This window comes from Chionomys nivalis, chromosome 2 (assembly GCF_950005125.1).
Source record: "Chionomys nivalis chromosome 2, mChiNiv1.1, whole genome shotgun sequence".
NCBI classification, from domain to species: Eukaryota; Metazoa; Chordata; class Mammalia; order Rodentia; family Cricetidae; genus Chionomys; species Chionomys nivalis.
Genome location: NC_080087.1, coordinates 99593515 through 99614031, shown reverse-complemented (window position 1 = coordinate 99614031; position 20517 = coordinate 99593515). Strand labels below are relative to the sequence as shown.

General features: G+C 37.6%; 1 long non-coding RNA gene across 1 annotated transcript in view; it reads right to left on the bottom strand.

Moving 5' to 3' along the window:
- The window catches only part of LOC130870440 (uncharacterized), a 37122-nt gene extending 17448 nt beyond the window's left edge, over positions 1-19674 (bottom strand). The window contains exons 1-2 of the long non-coding RNA XR_009056705.1: positions 19567-19674; positions 17935-18000 (exon numbers count right to left, since the gene is read on the bottom strand). This is a non-coding gene — a long non-coding RNA (uncharacterized LOC130870440). The remainder of the gene's footprint in view (positions 1-17934; positions 18001-19566) is intronic.
- Between the last annotated feature and the right edge of the window lie 843 nt (positions 19675-20517).

Sequence of the window (20517 nt, the reverse complement as noted above, 5' to 3'; positions counted from 1 at the left end):
GGTTTTCAGCCGTAGCAGGAAAAAAGTTGTGCTGTTTTAAAATGCCGGCTTTGTGGGCCATCCTGCCAGGACTGTTTGAGGCAGGAGGTCAGCTACAGAGAGAGCATTTGAGTGTTGTAGCTTGTTTGCTGGCAAGGACCTTGAAACACCACAGAGTTGTGGTGATAAACATGGCTACAGCTGGTATCTCCGCCATGAGGCTGGAAAGCTAAGGAATGTGCTGGATCCAGCCGTCAAAGCCACGGCTTTCGTCCTACTGATATTGCTCAGTAATTTAAAGGCTCGTGTGGTCAGAAAAAGAGAGAGATACAGTAAAGAGAGATTCAAAGACAAAGAAAACTTTAAATGATTTACAGTGTGTTTAAAAATATATACAGGCTGAAAATTAAAGTTCTTAAAAGTAAAATAAGGAAGAAAGAGAGTAATTGGGTGTGGTAGTACACACCTTTAATCCCAACACTTGGGAGGCAGAGGGAGATTGACCTCTGAGACTTCACGGTGTGGTAGCACACGCCTTTAATCCCACTGCCTGGGAGGCAGAGACAGACAGATCTCTGTGAGTTCAAGGACAGCCTGGTCTAAAGAGTTATTACAGGACGAAGATATACAGAAAATATAAAATAAAAGTAAAAGTAAACAAAATAGAGTTAAAATAAAGCTGCACAAAGATGGAAAATACACAGAGAATCTTGATACTGTATGCTATTATGCTCTCTTTGAATTGTTTTAATGCTGAGGAAGGAGCAACAGATGCTAAAAGATATTTGTTTATAAATGCTGCTGAACTAATCCAAGATAGATATTTTCAAAATACCTTGACTTCAGAATTTGGATCTAAGGATATGATACTTTGGAAAAGAGTTTCTTCTTTTGTTTTCACAGCGGATGAGACCCTGTGTATTTCTTCTATTTCAATATGGTATGATAGACCACGCCCTCCTGAAAGGTTGCTGTGAACACCTTCGAAAATTACTTTGCTCAACTGCCTACTGAGATGAACCTAACAGACAGGTTATCCCATAAAAGACCTGAATAACAGCGCCCCCATTCAGCAGGAAGCAGTTTGGAGAGAAATAACTACGTCCATATTCCCAAATATTGTTTATAAATGTTCTTTTACATTTAAAGGGGGAGATGATATAGATTTGAATAATTTGCATTGATATGAATCTTGGTTTACTGATATTAATTTAAGGTCAATTTTATTATATGTGTATGTATTTCTGATATTAAGGTATTGTGATTGTGTAGTTAGCTTAAAAATGTAATGTATATAGGTTGTTAATGGATAATTATCAATAATAGTCAAGCTTGTAATCATGTTAGATTTTCTAGATGTACATAGATATATTTTAGATAGGCATTCTTCATATCTTTCAAAGATTATAAAATAGGGCATTTTAAGTGTTTTAATAACTTAGGATTTTTCATGACAATGAGACACGTCTGCTCCTGGCAGCACCAATCTACTTCAAGAAGAAAGAAGATGGGCATCAAAGAGGCACCTTATGGAGTTTGATAGCCATTTGGGCAAGAAACTGCTCTTGCCTGGACTATTGCATAAACTGGACACAAAGAACCCGCAGAGAGAGGACTGCTGAACTTGCCTAAAGGTGAGATGGTCTTTCGGGGTTCCTGATTTATGAAAGAGTCTGCGAGACATTCTGCAGGACACAGCAGATAGTGACTGAACTACCTTTGAAATTTCCTGCTTCATGGAAAAGTCTCTGGATACTATGGGCCTGTAGGCCGAAGATGGATGCCCCAACGGTACAGAGAAACTTTGGGTGACTGTCCAGGCAGCGAGATGTCTCTGTCATTTCTAGAGTTTTGAAAATTGCTTACTTTTTGTTTGCTTAGGTAATATTATATCCTTCTGGAGTCTTTGATAGAGTTGAAGAATAGATAGATAGTTATAGTTTTCTTTAGTTATGATAAAGATAAAATAGATGTAAATATTATAATTGTAATTCTTACTTGATAACTGTTTTGCTATATGTAATTTTGCTATGTTAGAGCCTTTCCTTTTTGTTTAAACAGAAAAGGGGGAAATGATGGAGGAAGGTCATTGGCTAATAAAGAAACTGCCTTGGCCCATCTGATAGGGCAGAATTTAGATAGGTGGAGTAAACAGAATAGAATGCTGGGAGGAAGAGGAAGTGAGCTCAGACTCGACAGCTCTGCTCTCTGGAGCAGAGGCCATGCTCCCCTCTCCGGGGCAGACGCGATGAAGCTCCGACCCAGGATGGACGTAGGCTAGAATCTTCCCGGTAAGCGCTCCTTGGGGTGCTACACACATGAATAGAAATGGGTCAGGCAGTGTTTAAATGAATAGAGTTTGTGTGTCATTATTTTGGGGCATAAGCTAGCCAGGCAACCATGAGCCGGGCTGTGGGAAGAGGCCCGCAGCCCCTACTACAGCTTGCAGTCTGACTCTTTTTCCTTTTCAATCTCCCTCTCAAAGAGGCAGCTCTCTCTCTCCCTCTCTTTCTTTCTCTCTCTCTCTCTCTCTGTCTCTCTGTCTCTCTCTCTCCCTCTCCTTCTCTCTCTCTCTCTCTCACTCTCTCTCTCTCTCTCTCCTTCTCCCCCTTCCCTTTCATACTTCCATAACCCACTAAATAAATATCTAACCACACTGTGCATGGCGTGCCTATCTGTCTGTCTCTCACCTGCCACTGCCATGTGGTGGCCACCTGTGACCAGCCACCTTTGGAGACCTGTGACGTGGTCTCGTGCACCATCCCTGCCTGGGACCCATTGCCTGCTGCCACTCGGGGACCTGCAGCATTTCTGCCACTGTAGCCACTTGGGGATCCACAGCATTTAATTTTTACCTTTACACTCTATGAAATCAAACCTATAACTGATGGTGCAAAAGGGCATGAGAACCTAAACTACATGGGTCATGGGGTTAGAGAAAAAAACCTATTACATTATTCTACTAAAAGAAGATTGCAATAAAATTGATTACTATGACATAATGCTATATCCATAGGTCAAAGCCTTGCTCAGCCTACCTCAGAGAAGCTTCTTCTTGCAGTAGATGCCAAGTAATGCATAAATCTACCTTGCCAAGAACTACGTGACTCCTGTGGTTAAGAACATTTGAGAAGCACTGTTGTCTTAGTCACTGTTCTGTTGCTGTGAATGGATCCCATGGCCAAGGCAACTTTTACAAAGGAAAGTATTTAATTTGGGCTTACTTACAGTTTGAGAGGCTTAGCCCATGGTACCGGTGTCATAGCTGAGAGTCACATCTGGAACCATGGGTTTGGGGAGGGGAAAAATGAGCTCCTGAATGGGCTTTTGAAACTAGTGATAGATTTCCTCTAACAAAGCTGTACCTCCTAATTGTTGTAATCCTTTCAAACAGTTCCACTCCACTCTCTGGTGACCAAGCATTCAACTGCATGAGCCTATGGGGCACATTCTTATTCAAATCTCCACAACTGTTTTCCAGAAAAACCACTGTGTTCCATACATCTCAGATTCCACAGGTCTTGGGAACTTATTAAAAGTTATAGTTCTCCACCTGGCCACAACCTTTCCAAATCTCTATATTCTATTGTAAGATCAAAATGCATGTGTTCATATATAAATTAAATAAAATATTATCATTTAAATATTATATTATAGTAGGCTTTCCAAATAATTTCATTCTAGCAAAGTTTGAGGGACACTACTGTGTTAAACACTTGTCTCATAACTATGAAAGAATGTCTATCAGAAACACTAAATGGAGAAAGATATTTTGACTTGAGGCTCATGAGGTACAGTACATAGATGAAGAAGGTGCAGTGGTTGATCTTAGTCTGTGGCTGAGGGAGCTTCTAATGGAGCTGTTTGTCCATATGTCACCAAGCAAGAAGCAGAGTTTCCCTAGAACCTTTAAAACCTCCCTTTAGGGCCTGTGTCTGCACACCAGACCTCAGCTCAAAGACATTCCTTGACCCTCTCCAAATAGCTCCACTAACTGTGAACAAAAATGTCAAGACACACAATCCTATGTGAAAATTTTCACTTCCAAAGAAAGAAAAAAACTAATTTTATTAAAGCACTATTTATCATCACCATAACTATAATTATTACCATCATCACTATTGATATCATTATTTTTAATTATTGTATGTACACACACACACATACACACAATGGTACACATAGGGCCAAAAGATAGATTTCAGGAGTGAGTTGTCTTCCCACACCATGGATTCTGGATATCAAACTCAAGTGAACAGGCTTACAAGTCCAGTCCTTTCATCCAATGATCCATCTTCCTGGACTTTGTCTTTTTAATTCAGGAGCAGAAAGGCTGGAACTCCAGTAATATACTTCTTTCTGATATATTTATTTCTTTCCATCAACTTGCCAATATATGCAAGTGATGCTAAGGTTACTGACTTAGGTGCTTCTTGCTAAGTTCCGCCTCTTCTGACAGATCATGTCCTTACAAAAAAGAATATTTAAGCTAGTTCCAGAATAGGCTCCAAAGCCACAGAGAAACCCTGTCTCAAAAAAACGAAGAAAAAAAAAATAATATTTCTATGGAAAGCCTAATAGCTACCTCAAGGACTTCTTTCCAGCTATCAAGGCTTTACTTCTGGAATAATGCTTATGGAAATAGAGTTTGTCACATGAAAATAACATTGATGAATCACAATAATGACTTGATGAGAACACACTGTCACTAATATGTAAATAAATGATATAATCATAAAGAAATTTCATCGTAGGAATAACTAGGGTTGGACTCAACTTGGAAAACTGTATTTGTTATGATGTCAAATTTTCAACAGAAAGAGAAAATATAAAAACAATTAAATACAAAGAAAGAAAGAACTGTCCTTCCAATTTTTCTTTCCACTGAGAGACTAAATGTAGGATATGGATCCAAAATAACCAGGGCTAGGACACTGACACTCACCGGGAGTAGATGGCATTTATATGAAGGCTTAAGAACAGCTTTGGGCTCAAGTATTAGATAATCACAGGAATAATGAAACAAAAAGACAATCTGCTCTAAATATAAAGATACACAACATGGAAATCTTTAGTTCTCATATGCAGTTTAAAGACAAAGTTACAACTAAACATTTCCTAACATGGTTTCCAAAATAACAGTCACATTGTAAGTTGTAGGTTCATAGATGTCTAACAAATACAGCCTATCAGTTTGCTATTACCAAACTTCTCAGAATGCAGAAAAATTGTGACAAATCAAATTCACATGACTGATACTGGAAGGTATTATAAATCAGTGCTTTAACTCGTTCTGTTCCTCTCTTCATAATATCATAATAGGTACATATTATATATTACTGGTACAATTTAAAAAAAAACAAAACTAAATTTGCACTATTAAAATTTTTTGAGAGAATATATGATGCAAAAAGCAGGGGCTGAGAGGTAGAAGTGAAGGGAGAGAAAGAAAGGTAGGTTTACAAGTCCTGGTCAGTATTTCAGCATGTTAATTTCCTAAGAAGGCACTATACCACTCAGTGCTGTCTCCAGTTCACTATCAATGTCCTTGACTGCTTGCCCCACCACTTTTCAACATAATACTTGCACTTGATGGTTTTTTGTCAGCTTAAGACAAGCTAAAATCATCTAGAGAAGGAAACCTCAGTTGAGAAAAATGCCTCCATAAGACAGGGCTGTAGGCAAGCCTGTAGGACCTTTTCTTAATTGATGTGGGAGGGCCCAGCCATTGTGGATGATACCACCCCTTGGCTGGTTGTCCATGGTTCTATAAGAGAGCAGACTGAGCAAGCCATAATTAATAAGCCAGTAGCAACACCCCTCTATGGCCTCTGCGTCAGCTCCTGACTCCAGATTTCTTCCCTTTTTGAGCTCCTGTCTAGATTTCCTTTACTAATGAACAGTGATATGGAAGTGAAAGCCGAGTAAACTGTTTCCTTCTCAACTTGATTTTGGTCATGGTGTTTCATCACAGCAATAGACACCCTAACTAAGACAATACTTTTCCAAAAAATGTTTTAGATTGTATTTCATTTTCTATAAAATAAACCCTTATTACACTAATCTGATTTAGGAAAGCAATTGCGCTTCTAGGAGCACGTGGTAGTAGAGTCTAGGGCATAAATACATATATATTACATCCTCTGTTTTTAGCTTAGCAATTTGATTATTTGGAGTATGTGGATGGCTAAAATTTGCATAATTCAAAGAAATGAGGAAATGTGGCCAATTAAGATACCAAAATTATTTTCCTAGCACTCAAAAGAGATAGGGATTATTAAAAACAGCCTGAAAGACCTAAATCAGCTGCTAACGAGCAGACAACGCACATGAGATGTGAGGTTATCACACACCCTTCACAATAAGTGCTCTGGCTCTTTTCTTTGCAGATTCCTGAAGCTCTCTAATGTTTTTCAGTATGCATAATTCCCATGTTTTGGAGGACCCTTGACCTGGGGCTCCTTTGATGTGACTAGCAAGTGCCTATAACAGCAAAAGAAAGGAGAGCACAAAAGAGAATTGGAAATGTAAGAAAACTGGGTAATAGGAGTGTCTTATAGTTTCTTAAAAGTTGCATCTTGGTAAGTACATACCTGTAGTCCAATCTATTCACCCACCAAGTAAAAATTATTAGCAGTATCCATTGTTATGCATTATCCTACTGCATTTAGTTATCAGAGACAGTAGTATGTTTATTGAACATAAACTCTCCAAGAAAAGTTTAAAAGAAAACCCAAGTAAATACCTTTTTTAGTTGAATCACAATAAACTTTGCTTCCAAGTTCTGAAGTTCTCTAGAGCTGAAAAGCTAAAGACAGTACAATAACATCATATTTCAAAAGCAGCACTGGGCTTAATTGGTAAAGCAATAAAGTATGTTTTATTCCAGAAGCATACAATATTACAGATAATATTACCATCCAGAAACACCAAGCAAGTGCCTAAGCACTAGGCACCATTCTGTCTTATAACTAAGTCGTTTAGTGTGACTGCAAATGCAAACCTGTCTACTCCACTTAAGCTGATGTTTTGTGCAGGCTAAAAGAAATGCATAGTATGAGATCAATAAAGTAATTAAAAGCAAAAGCTCTTAATGGTAGTAAATGAAGCTGGGAACACAAACTCAGAACTCCATAACCTAGAATTATGACTCTAGGACCATGGTCTGTTAGCATCTGCTTCTTGGGTAGGAATGATTTTCCTTCGAAATAACACTGCTACATGAATTAACAGCTTCCAAAGGAACTATTTCCTTGGGTCTCAGTCTCGAAAAAATCTCATTGATCTTTGGTGAAGTCTCAGTTACATAAGTAGGAAGTTATTTTTAAAGCCTTACCAGATGCTACAGTTCCTCTTCATTGCTCCCACATGGATATGCACTGTTTATTTAGAACTGAGCCAAAGGCTAGCTTTTCAAATAAGAAAGTTTAGCAAGAATCTTTGACAAACCAAGGGGACAGATTTGCATGCAATGGATCTGTAAATATTCCTTTGATTTTATTTCATGGCTGTTGGCTCCAGAGCTACACACATGTACAAGCTCACCATTCGCTTTCATTCTGGAATTGACACCAGGGTTTATTTTTAATTTAAATCATTTTTACAGTTTCTGTAGTGAGACTAAAATATGAACAGATAAACTACAAACCTAGCACATCATTTTGTCAGAAAAACAAAGTAAAATAGTTCATACAGTCAGAAATAATCTCTGATCTCATAAATATGGTAATTCAGTTGTTTAAAGTGGAGCTCACATTTAAAAGAGTTTACTGCATTCTGTCTCCAAGACACTAAGGATTCTTTGTGCTCTGTATGTTTTCTGCAGTTTGTTTTAAAATTTGATCGACACTAGCAAAGAATGTTAGGGTGGTGCTCAATTAGCAGATCTCATTGAGAAAGTCTCTAATTTATTGGGGGGGATGGTTAAGATGAAATGTCAAAACAGCTTAGACTTGTCTGTTTTTCTCAAAATAATGCCCTTCCTCCCTCTAGTCTTAGAACCTTAAACAATAGGAGGTATTTAACCAATGAAAGTTCTAGTACACTACACCTCAGTTATTAGATGGTTTTCAGCTTTTAAAGCAATTGCCACCCCTCTTTTCTTTTCTCCTAAGTCAATCAGGGGGCATCCTTGCCTGTATCATTCTCTACTATGAAGTTTTGTTATTTCACCTGTTACTGCCTGAGTCATACATATTATGTTTAGTACACACTATCCTAATACTGTAACATACTGTTTCAATATAGAATTACTAAGATTACAATGTACTATATTTTCGCATAGAACTACCACAGGTCTTACTTTTAATCATTCAAATAATACACAGTTTAAACTATCCTCATGCCTCTATAATGCGTAGAACAAATGTCAGTCCCCTTGCCAAAGTCTATGAAGCCACAGTTTGGTTTGTGCTTTAAACTCTATCTCCAACGAGTTTCCCTTGGTCTCTAGACTGACAGATGTTAAGTACTTTATAGTCAGCTTTTCAATACTGACCTGGTAGCTTATACCAAACCAGTCCTCTGCTTTAGTTAAGAATGCTGATAGGAAATAGCACTGTTTAAGGGTACCAAGATAAGGCAAAATTAGAGCAAGCTGAAAGAGACTAATCTCTGAAAGGGAAGACCCACATTGGTGAAAATCCCCATTTTTGAGGCTTCGCTCTCATAGTCTGCACCAGTACACCTCCTAGGGTAGATAGAATTAAACCAAAATGAACTTAGCTTCAGGAGTTTCAGAAGATAATGGAAGACTGTTACTAACTTGTGGAGAAATATGGTAAGGGTGTTATACAAGGGGAAACCTCTAAATTCAAACTTGAACTCTTGGCTGACTCCACGTTTTTAGGGTGACATTCCAAGTAGCTTTGGTGAAGGCAGCAGGCACTGTAGAGATGTTGGACAGTGGGGGAGTCCAGATTTATAAATTAGGATTCTGTCAAGTCAAAGAGGTTAACAAATACATCAATGTTTCATTAACATCCAGAAGTATCATGTTTTATAATAAAAGGCAATAAATTAGGACTAAATGATTTATGAATAATTTTTGATACAGAAAAATATATATTCTATAAAGTAAGTAATTGGACCTAAAAATCTTTATAAGAAACCCATACAAACATAGTATTTTTAAATTTTGACTTATAAGAATTTTGGGAAAATATACTCATTAGTCAAGAGAAAAAATGTAGCTAATAGAAAAAATACAAAGTAGATATTGGGATTAATAGACAGCTTCAAAATACCTATAGTAATATAAATTTTTAAAGAAAAGATGGGTAAAATATGGGAAAAGATTAGGGAATGTCTGAAGACTATAGAGATGTTTTTTTAAATAAACAAATAGAAACTCTAAAACTGAAAAATACAAAATAAAATTTGGTTGGATGAAATTCATTGCAGATTGAATAAATAGAAGAAAAAAGTGAACATGAAGATGATCAAAAGAAATTATTACTGCTAAAGCAGGGGTGAAACAGTGGGAAAGTACTGAACAGTGCCTCCTACGAACTTGGGACAGAACTGATGAAGTAGGTAACATATAGTAACTAAGCCCCAAGGAAAATTGTGAGAAAAAAAATAGGGCAAATTCATCTGTGTGTGAATTTGCTGCAAATATATGCACATGAAATTTGCCTATACACCTGTTCTAATTTCAATTCATTGGGATCTGAAAATTAAATAGTTTACAAGTAGCCATTTGCAATGCTGCCTTGTAGGGGTATTTCATTTGAATTCTTAAAAATTAAAGTTTGCCTGGCTATCAGAGAGTAAAACAGCCCCACTGGTTAGCTTTACAGACGAAGCAGTGGTGACACACATCTTTAATCCTAGTAACCACAGTAGTTTGCCACAGAAACCAGGCCATGCGGGCCTTTAATCCCAGTGGTGCATGCCTTTAATCACAGCCCTAGAGAGGAGTATAAAACGGGAGGAGACAGCTCACGGACACAGTCTCATTCTGAGATTTCAGGAGGCAAGATCGCTATTTCGGACTGAGGTTAAAGTAAGAGCAAGTGACTGTCTAATTTCTTTTTAGGACCTTCACGTTGAACCCCAATTTCTGATTCTCAGTTTTAATTAAATGAGCTTCACTGACCAGGGGGACAGGGGACGGGGGTCGTAGGAGTGATGGCTGTTGGCTGGATTTCTGCTAGGTAACTGTTGGCATTCATGGAGCGTCTTCAGTGGGAATCAAGTGTCTTATGGGTTAATTGGGGTCTAACCTTAGCTCCAAATTGTATTGGTTCTCAAGAGCCTCCCACACTTTCTGGCTTCTGGATCCATTGGTTCATGTCCAGTCTTTGTTGCTAAAACAGAGCTGATAGCTCGGCTAATATTCATAGTATTCTAGAAGCCTAAACTTAACAGAATAGAACAGTTTGACAAGTATAGCCTGACTCCAAAACGATGCAGGTGCCACCAGAGAAGTAACCATTTTTCAGAGTTCTTAATGGAGACTACCGAAAGCCTTTTTTCCTCATTCCATCTCTTCCTTATTTACTTTTAATTCCACCAGTGCTCTTCTGGAATATAGCCTAAAAAGTGAAAAACTTATCTTTTCTCTACAACCATAAGTATAAGTCTCAGACCAGGAAAACGTGTCCATACTTTGTGAAATGCATGCCCTCCTGTTTCTTTTATTAAAATTCATCTTGAGGCTTCATTTTCCATGGCACAAGGGGAGTCATTCTTTTTTACTGAAGAATGTGATGAGCAAGGTCCTACAACCTTAATCCTCATCTATTAGATTAAGGTACAGGGAGGATAGGAAAATTGGGAAAACCCATAGTAAGACAATTGACTGTCTGTTGTGTTACTTTGGCAGGGTAAAAGCTGACCATCATCTGTCTTTGCATTGTTTTTTCAGCAAATTCTGCTGAAGGATGGAGGGAGCCAAGAGGGAGGAATATCGTACTCTGATCTTTCCCAACAGTTTTACCAACACTGAATATTCTGCAGCACTTGGGGCTGCTCAGTGTGGATGGAGTGTAAGGTCTGCCTCCATGCCAGGAGCTTTTGATAGGTGAATTTTAAATTCCTGCACTGCAGACAAAGCTGGTGACTCTGGGAATATCGGACTAAGGAAGGGTGTGGCTGTGTTCGGAAGGCTTTCAATAATGCTGTATGAGAGTGGTTTCCCTTTTCAGTAGTTCCATGATGCTGTCACCTTATCAAATTTAAGATTTTCAGGATAGAACTGAGAATACTTGGAGAAAATAAGAACTCAGCTCAGAACTGAAGTAGTGTATTCTTTTCTCAAGTTTGCCGGTTACTTCCTCAGGTTATCATAAGTGATCTAAAATTATGTTCATAACAAGTTTAGTATAGGGGTCAAGTTACCATGCTAAATTATGATTGTATTAATTCTCATATATGTGCATATTATTGGAGTAATTCTTACACTTATATGAAAGTATATTTTGAAGTGAACATAATAAAAAAAATATCCAAATTTACATCCAGCAACTAACAAAAAAATTCAGCATAATGACTAATGACATACTCATTTAACATTTGTGGGATTTAATTCAAATAAATAAAGGTTTTAAACTTTTTAAATATACACACACACACACATACACACAGTCTCAGAGCTAATCCCCCTGGAGCAGTGAAGTTCCGCTGTGTCCTGCCATTTCATCTGTGCCACTGTTCGGTGGGTCTGGATGAGTCATTCAGAGCTAGGATCAATCCCAGTCTTTACCTAAATTCTATCAATACAGCAGAGCAGAAAACAATTCACTCAGATAAACCCTCATAGGCTGATGCAGCAGCTCAGTTTTACATATTTAAGTAGAATCCTAAATATTTCATGTATAGAGTTCTTTCTAATTTCAGAAGAAATGGGAAAGTGGTATTCCTGGACCTCCACAGTTTCGTTTCTCATTCTAAATCCCAAAGCAAAGGATGATGGTTCAGATAGCATCAAATTCATGTTAGATGACCGAGAGAAACTGGAACCATTACACAGAAAGCTGTGCTTCCTTTCTATCAGGAAGATGATTTTAAAACATGTTTTATTTTCTATAAAGTAGCCATAATATTTGTTGTGACTAGGAGGACATGATATAATAAGGCTTGATAGCATTTTGATAGTCATTCTCCAGAAATAATATATAGTAGTTCTTACTAGGCAAAGTTGATGGAAAATAGTAGAAATATTTTCTGACTATCAAACATAAATATATTATTTTAAAAAATCACTATTCTTAGCCTGGTGAGATGGCTCCCTGGTTAAAGGCACTAGCTGTCAAGTCTGACAAACTAAGTTCAATCCCCAGAGTCCACATGATAGAGAAGGAAAACACTAACTCCTTCAAGTTGTCCTCTGACCTCCACATCTGTGCCATGGCCTGTGCATGCATGAGCACACACACATACACACAATGTTAAATTTAAAAACAAAATCACTACTATCCCCTAAACTTCACTGTCTACTCCAATTTACATTTTACTTACTTTCATATAATAACTGTAATAGCAACAGAGTGTGAACAATTCAGTGTTCATTGACCAAACACAGAAGCCCTTGTTTTAAGAGGAGCCTGAGTCGAAAGAGGGAAGACAGAAGCCTTAGCTCTTACTAAACAGTTGTGTGTGAACTATGCTCCTAAAAATCACTGAAGACTGCAAGAAAAATAATTTCAAGCTAGTAATAATTATTTAATGAGAAAGTGTATATCACCTCAGTCCAATAGGAATGGGTTAAACATAAAAAGTGGGAAATATAGTGTTTCCTTCTCCTAGAGTGATTACCCCAGCACAGTCCTGAGAGATCTTTGTCCTGCACATGCAAAAATGAGGATTTATTTTGGGTAATATCAAACCCATATATCCACATATCGCCAGTGTACTCTGGTATGACAGAGTGCATTATTGCAGTATTCTTAAAGAAGAAATACCCTTTACATTATTAAAGCATTGCATCTCACAAGAAATTCAGGAAGCAGTTTTCCAGCATTTTTTAAAAATCACTTTTAAAACCTTGAACCCCACAAATGTGTCTAATTGGCGTGAAAGCAACACATATGATGACATTTTAAACATAAAGTAGCACTGAAATCTGAAGTCTAGCCAGATACATAGTTAAAATTGACTAAACTGTTTCAAATGCTATGTCTTTAAATTAATTTATGTTGAACACAGTGGGTACCAGAGTCAATTCCAGTTGCTATGACAACAGACACTGGAAATTTAAAGATTCAGCAGCAGGCTGGATTCCCTGCAAAGAGGACTATTTTACATTAAAATTACATACCACTGCAACAGTTCCAATGAAACATGTTAAACAGATACACATGCAAGCCATCTTTTTAAAAGACAACTTAATTAGTGTATCAGAAACAATGTTTATCACTTTAGCTTACATTTCTTCTAGCTAGATTTAAGGAGTGAACTGAAACATAAATTTCAGAAAGTAAGCAACTAATTACCAAAACACTATAATAAGGAAGAAGGAAAGGATATCTAAGTAATCATGTAATCAAAACACAATGGAATACCTGCCTGTAATATTTGTTTGAAGATGTACTGGTGGCCAGGCCATTCTTCCAAGCCTTACAAAAAGTTCAAAACAAAAGAGAGAACCTGAAATCACACAAACACACTGAATTTCCTAGGTTGGGAAGATGCACGATTTCCCTAAAGAGTACTTTAATTGGCTGTAAAATTACTGGATTTGAAAACAGTTATGTTTGTATCATTCCAACACAGTTTTTATGAGGTCAAGGCTCATCAGTTGTAAAAAATAAACACACTAACTCATGCAGCCCCCCAAATAGTCACCTTGTGCATATAAACCAAATGGAGGGAAACGAGATGTGAGAGTCTATCAGTCAATGCCTGCCAAAGAGTAGAGGGAGACAGAGGCTGCAAAAAACAGCATCTCCCATCTCTCTTTCCTATAGAATATGAAGGAAGGAAGGAAAGAAGGAGGGAAGGAAGGGAGGAAGGGAGGAAGGGAGGAAGGGAGGAAGGAAGGAAGGAAGGAAGGAAGGAAGGAAGGAAGGAAGGAAGGAAGGAAGGAAGGAAGGAAGGAAGGAAGGAAGACAGCCTACTTTAGTCTGGCTAACTGAGCATCGTGATAGCACAGCTTCCTGTCCAGTCTTTGCAAATACTCTGTCACCCACATATATACAGAGCAGTCTACTTCCCTGTTGCTTAGTCTACTGATTTGTAATAACCTGCTGGAGCTGCCTTATCCTGTTCCACCCATAAAATTGGTTCCCTCTGTGCTGTCCTTGGTGCCAATAGATAATTCCATTTGAAACAAAAGATTTCTTTTGCTCTGTTCAGGTTATAATTTTTTAATTAGATTCTTTAGTCAAGTTTTGCTTTTACTTCCTGTTTGCAAGAGGAAGAAGCAACAAGAAATACTACATGGAAAGGGAAGGTTATTCCTCTTTAAACAAAACATCATGGAAGATCTCAAGTCAAAGAGTATTTGTTCATTCCACAATTCAATCCTTCCACAGTTTATAGTAACTCTTTAAAATTCTGTTTTACTTGCCATTTAAATTTTTCTATTCCATGAAGAAAAGAACTAAAAGGAAAAAACACATTATTGAATCCAAAACACACTATGTCCTTGGAATACAGACGACAAAAGACAAACACCAACGAATCTGCATTCCACCTATAGTTAGAGATACGAAACAGAACACTTTTAATTGTTAAGTCCAATATCGATCCTCTACTCTGAAATTAGGGGACACTAATTAGGTTGAAAACATGTTCATCGTCAGAATAAATAAAACCCATAATGCGACTGAAGAAGAAAAACACATGGGATTAAAATCGCATAATCAAAACCTTTAAGGTCAACTCAGGTGGTGTTTTCTTTGTGTCGTTCTAAACGGTGAAAATAGAGCTACGAAAATGGAGAGAGCAGACAACTACAAAGAGGACACTGATTGTGTGGCTTGTCAACCATGTGTTTATATAATCTAACGGGAACAGCTTGTACCATCAAATTATCTCCATCTTCCTCCTCAGGTATTTATAGTCCTTTCAACAGGCTGCAACTATTAGAGTTCATAATCACTTTTCACACATTTCTGTTTAACTTATCAGCAGCAACATTTAAAGATGTGCTACATGAAGCAAGAAATTATTTATACCTAATTTGTACCTCTCAGAATCATTCATTATCTATGGGGAGTAAATATGGAAGGCTGTTATCATTACTAATTAGGTGTTACAGTTGGAAAGCAACTTTGTCTCTTTAATCCTTGAAAGGATAAAAATGTTTAGAACAACTGTTAGAAACAAGGCAAAGGCCAGTGTCAGAGAGATGATAAGACTATCTTGATCGTGCAAAAACTGATAGTGGTGGTAAATACATAAATAAATCTGATATATATATATATATATATATATATATATATATATATATATATAATGTGTAGACTTAAGTGTATAATGAAATATATTGAGAAAGAGTAGCAATGTCTTCAAAGTTTGGATTTTCCAAGTATACCAGACCAGAGTGATGGAAAGGGAGGGCATTTCAGAAGACAGAGTCAATATTATGGCACAAAGTGGGGACATTCATTCCAGAGACATTACACAGACATGTTGATAAACTCAGGTCCTGCCCAGAAAAACTTCAAACTCTGATCTGAGGAACACTGATGCTATTATTTAAGTAAGATGTGGAACAAGAAAAAAAGCAAGCTGTGGTACCGTGTTGGAAAAATTCATGTGGCAAACATCTGTAAATAGACAGAAGTGGGAAGACATGGCATAAAAGCAGAATTTTGTCCAAGAGGAATAAAAATATCTAACCTTTGGTTACAGCAGAATTCCAAGAAAGGAATGGCTTCAAATCATTGCAGATAGAGCTGAGTGTACATCACCCCAGGAGGATGAGGATGAGGATGAGGAAGGAGGAGCTCAAGTTTTAAACCTGAGCCAGCCTGGGCTATGATAATAGTGTTCTCTCTCTCTCTCTCTCTCTCTCTCTCTCTCTCTCTCTCTAGATGAAAAGATAGAGGACAGCGGAAATATTAAATACTTGATATGGAAGTTTGAAGACATGAACTCAGTCCTTAGACCCATGTGACAATGCTGGGCAAGATGGTGTTTTTAACAATGCCACTACAGTAGAAACAGAGAGAAAGAAACCTGAGGGCTTAATGGTCAGCTGGTCTAATACAATTGATGAGGTTCAGGCCCCTGTGCAACCCCATGTTAAAAGACATGGATGATATTCCTTTGGATGACACCCAACATTGTCATCTGGTCTCACATGAGTGCACACACATGCACCACAGCCTCATGCATATACTCAAATTCACATGTATAAAATGCATTCATTGAGAAAACAGGCAACTATGGCAGAGGTAAAATGATAGTACTTGGTAAAAGCAAACTGGAGGCCCCCATATTTAAGAGTTGGGAGCTGACATCTTAAGAGATATGAAAAAAAAAAAAACGGAGTGATAAATGTTAAATCATGTGCAAATAGTAAAGTCTTCATTCTGTCCTTAACTAGCACGGTCTCCCTTTGCATTGCCCATCTGCACTGCTCCCCTAACCAGTCAGAGAAAAACTGAATTAAGTAGACCACTGTTTTATAGCTTAATAAAATTCAGAAAATTTAAATACTACCTGTAGGTGATGCTAAATCAAAGCTTTTTCTTAATCTCATCTTCACTCTTCTTTTTAAAGATTTATTTATGTATTTTATGTATATGAGTGCTTTGTTTGTGTGAACATCTGCACACCAGAAGAAGTTATAGATCATTGTTAGTCTCCGTGTGGTTGATGGGAATTAACTCAGGACCCCTGGAAAAGTAGACAGTGTTCTAAGTCACTGAGCCATCCCTTCAGTCCCACTTTCCCTCTTCTAGGAAATCATTCCGATAAATGAGTCCATGGTCAGAGCGACCAGAGATCTTGGTTATGTAGTTCACTCCAGTGAGGAACTCAGTGAACCTTATTCTATCTTTTCATCCTCTTTCCCTTGTGTGATCCTCACATCCTATTGGCACTCTCTAAGACTTACTGTGTAGACAGTGAGACACTTAATTTAGGGTTCAACTCTTGGGTTCAAGTGATATTCCTGGTCATGAATAATGGCTACCTAAGCTTCTATCAGGGTTTTTCCTGATTCCTTCTCAATCTTGCCCCTGGCCAACCAATTGGCAGCATTTGCTAAAATGTCACCTTCACACACTGCACTGGGCCCTTCTATAAAACCTCTACATCAATGGTTCTCAATTTGTGGGTCGTGACCCATTTGGGGTCAGCCAACCATTTTACAGGGGTCACCTAAGACCATGAGAAGTATCAGATATTACGTTATAATTCAACAGTAGCAAAATAACATTTATGAAGTAGTAATGAAAATAATGTTATGGTTCAGGGTCACCACAACATGAGGAACTGTATTGAAGGGTCACAACTTTAGGAGGGTTGAAAAACACTGCCACAAATAACAAAAGGACAGGCTAAAAAGGCTTAACTTCAGGGCCTCAGTAAATGATCAAGATGGAGAGCACAAATTTATTTAAATATAATCATAACTTGAGTTGGCATAGGGCAGTCTTTTTAGTACTGGGAGAAGCAAGAGTCTCTCCATTCTTACAGCATCCTCATGAAAACACCTGTGGCTCTCTAGCCCAAGTCCAAATAAGTGATCATCTGGGCAGACATTTAAATGTTTCTGTTCCTAGTCCCTGCTCCTTTCAAAAACATTTTAGAAAGAGTCAAGTTTTTGATGTGGCATTCCTCTCTGCATGCTGTGAATATGTTTTATTACCATTGGTTATAAGTGGTGAGAAAACTAAGCTGAGCACAGAGAAAAAGAAGGCAGAGTCAGGCAGATGCCATGTAGCTACAGAACAAGAAAGATGCCAGAAATATACTAGTAGGACACAGACTCGTGGTGATACATAGATCAGTAGAAATGGGTTAATTTAAAATATTAAGAGCCAGCGAGGAATATACCTGAATGGTTGGCCAAGCAGTGTTGTAATTAATATGGTTTCTGTGTGATTGTTCGGGTCTGAGCAGCTGGAAAACAAACAAGCAGTCTCTGGTTACAGGTTTTTATTTACTTTAATCATGTGAAGCTAAGAGCAGGTTTCCTCCATTACAGCATTCTTTAGGTTGCATCTAATCTCCATGGTGACACAGACTACAACCTCCAAATTAGCTGTGACTATAACAACATATTAACAACAGAGAATATAAATTCTATTGCTCATGTGGCAACAGAGCAAACCGAGGAATATAGAAAATCCTTCCTCAAAAAAATAGCCTGGCTCGTACAGTCATGTATTTTGTTTCAAAATCTGAGTACTCCCTTAAAATCATAGTCTTCCAGAAAAGATGGAATCTCAGGTAGGCTAGTTGCAAGGTGCCTAATGGGAAAAACAACAGAAAAATCACATAAATATTTTTAAGGATAACTCACGGATCTATGCAATTAGTACTTCACAACACTACCAAAATAAATAACTAAAGAGACTCTAGAATCTCACAGTAGATACGGCATACATTGCTTGAAAATGGAATCTCATTCACGACACATCACTAATGTCAATTCTGTACAAAAATAGAATAAATACACTCGTGCTGTGCCAAGGACTCCATCTGAGAGCAGAAACAGAGGGTTCACTGTTGAGGTCCACTCATTAAGTAATTTAGTAACAGTGAGTTGATTATCAGACATACAAATTGAAGTTATTAAAGAAGGAAAAGAGCAGGATTGAGAACATTTTGTTCATGTTTACAACACTTGTTTCTATATGTTTTTCTTTGTATTCTCTTTTCTTCCCTGTATCTTTCTGTTACCTTTACATTTAAGCCAAATGCCTATGAAACTATTCCTTAATTTATCACTTATCTGTGATTCTTTTCCAACATGAAGATAGAACTCATAGCCCACGCTGCAAATTTTAATTCTAGAAGTTCCCATGATGTTTTGGCAAAGTATCAGAATTACCTAAGACCACAAAACTATGCATTCCATGGGGAAAATCTCATTGTCTCTTAACTTAAAGACTCTCTGTTGTTTCTGTCCTGTTATTTACAATCGGTATGACCATGGGAAAGGTACCAAAGGTTTCTGTGCCCCCAGTTCCTTATCTCTAAAATAAGAGTGATAGTATATGTCCTCTCTTCATCAGATGATTGTAAGAATGAAGCTCAAGTCATGAACTGCTTGTAAAAATCCTCTGAAAATTTCAAAGTCCTCTAGTCATGGTTCCACATGACTCTTTTTGCTCCCCCATTAGCAGTCTTCACCGAGCCTACCCATATCACTCAGGACTTCATCATATCCAAAGCTGCTCACTGAAAATACTGTTCTCGTGGGTCATAAGTGAACGTTCATCACACCCAATGCAGCCAACAAGTGGATTTGTAATCACCCTTCAAATAATGCCAGTGAGAGACTGGTAGAGTTTCTCAGCTTTCCCAAGTCTATCGTGCATGGCCACTCAGAGTTCCCAGTGGAAACACACTAGTTTACTAAGGTAGTATCTCAAATCATAACAAACTGTGTGATTTCCTTTCCCTCCTGCCTTATCTTCCCACTCCATTTCTTGTGTTTCCAGGACTGAACTCTCTTCTTACCTTTGAAATCTTGTCTTATAGGGGGGCTTCAGGGAGAAACAATAAAGGCAGTATCTCATCTTCTTTGTCTGCCCCAAGAGAAATCTCTAAAGGCTGTCAGGCTGAAATGTCCACATTTCTCCTTTTTAATCTTCTGATTAAAATCATGACGAATTTTCCATTAATAAAATACAATGCCTGGCTTTTTCCCTGGCTGACTCATCCTGCTGTCTCCAGGCCACTGACTCTGACTCAGCCATGCATGATGGAGACTCACACTGCCAGCTGCCAGACTCTTCTGACTAGATCTGTGCTATAAAGGAAAAACTATGGAGAATAACTTTCAGTCTTATTGTCTTAGAAAAACTGGACCTTAAAAAGACCAAGTTCCCAACAATCTTGCTAACCCAAGTTTCATATGCTTTCACAATCCTACAAAAACTTAGTGTTGCCAAACCCTGTTTCTATATCACATTTTGGATTTGTTAGTTTGTTTGTATTTTTTAGTTTACAAATTAACAAGTTCCTTTATAATTTTTTGATTAGTAAAACATGCTGTCTTAAAACACTGTTTTGTGTTCATTTTTACTAGAAATCCCCACCTTAAATACAAAGCTATTCAGATGGTTTTGAATCTTTGTTCTGCCTCTTATTAGGAGACAAAGCATATTCTTTACTGCCTTAGTCCTCCATCTCATCTTTCTTCAGATCAGAAATAATAAAATACCTGGATCTGTCAAGAGATTTTTTGATACAATTATTGTATAACTCTTACACAGTGAGCATGCATGCATGTTACCTTATTTTTAAAAGAGCTGACAATGCTTCTTTACTGAGCATCTGGAGTGTTACAAACTCCATGGTAAGTGAAATATAACCTCTCTTCAATTCCTCAAGAATTTACTATTTACTGGGAAGAGATATATGCATTTATTTGGTTTTCTGTTCTGTTTTGTGTTAGTGTCTCACCAA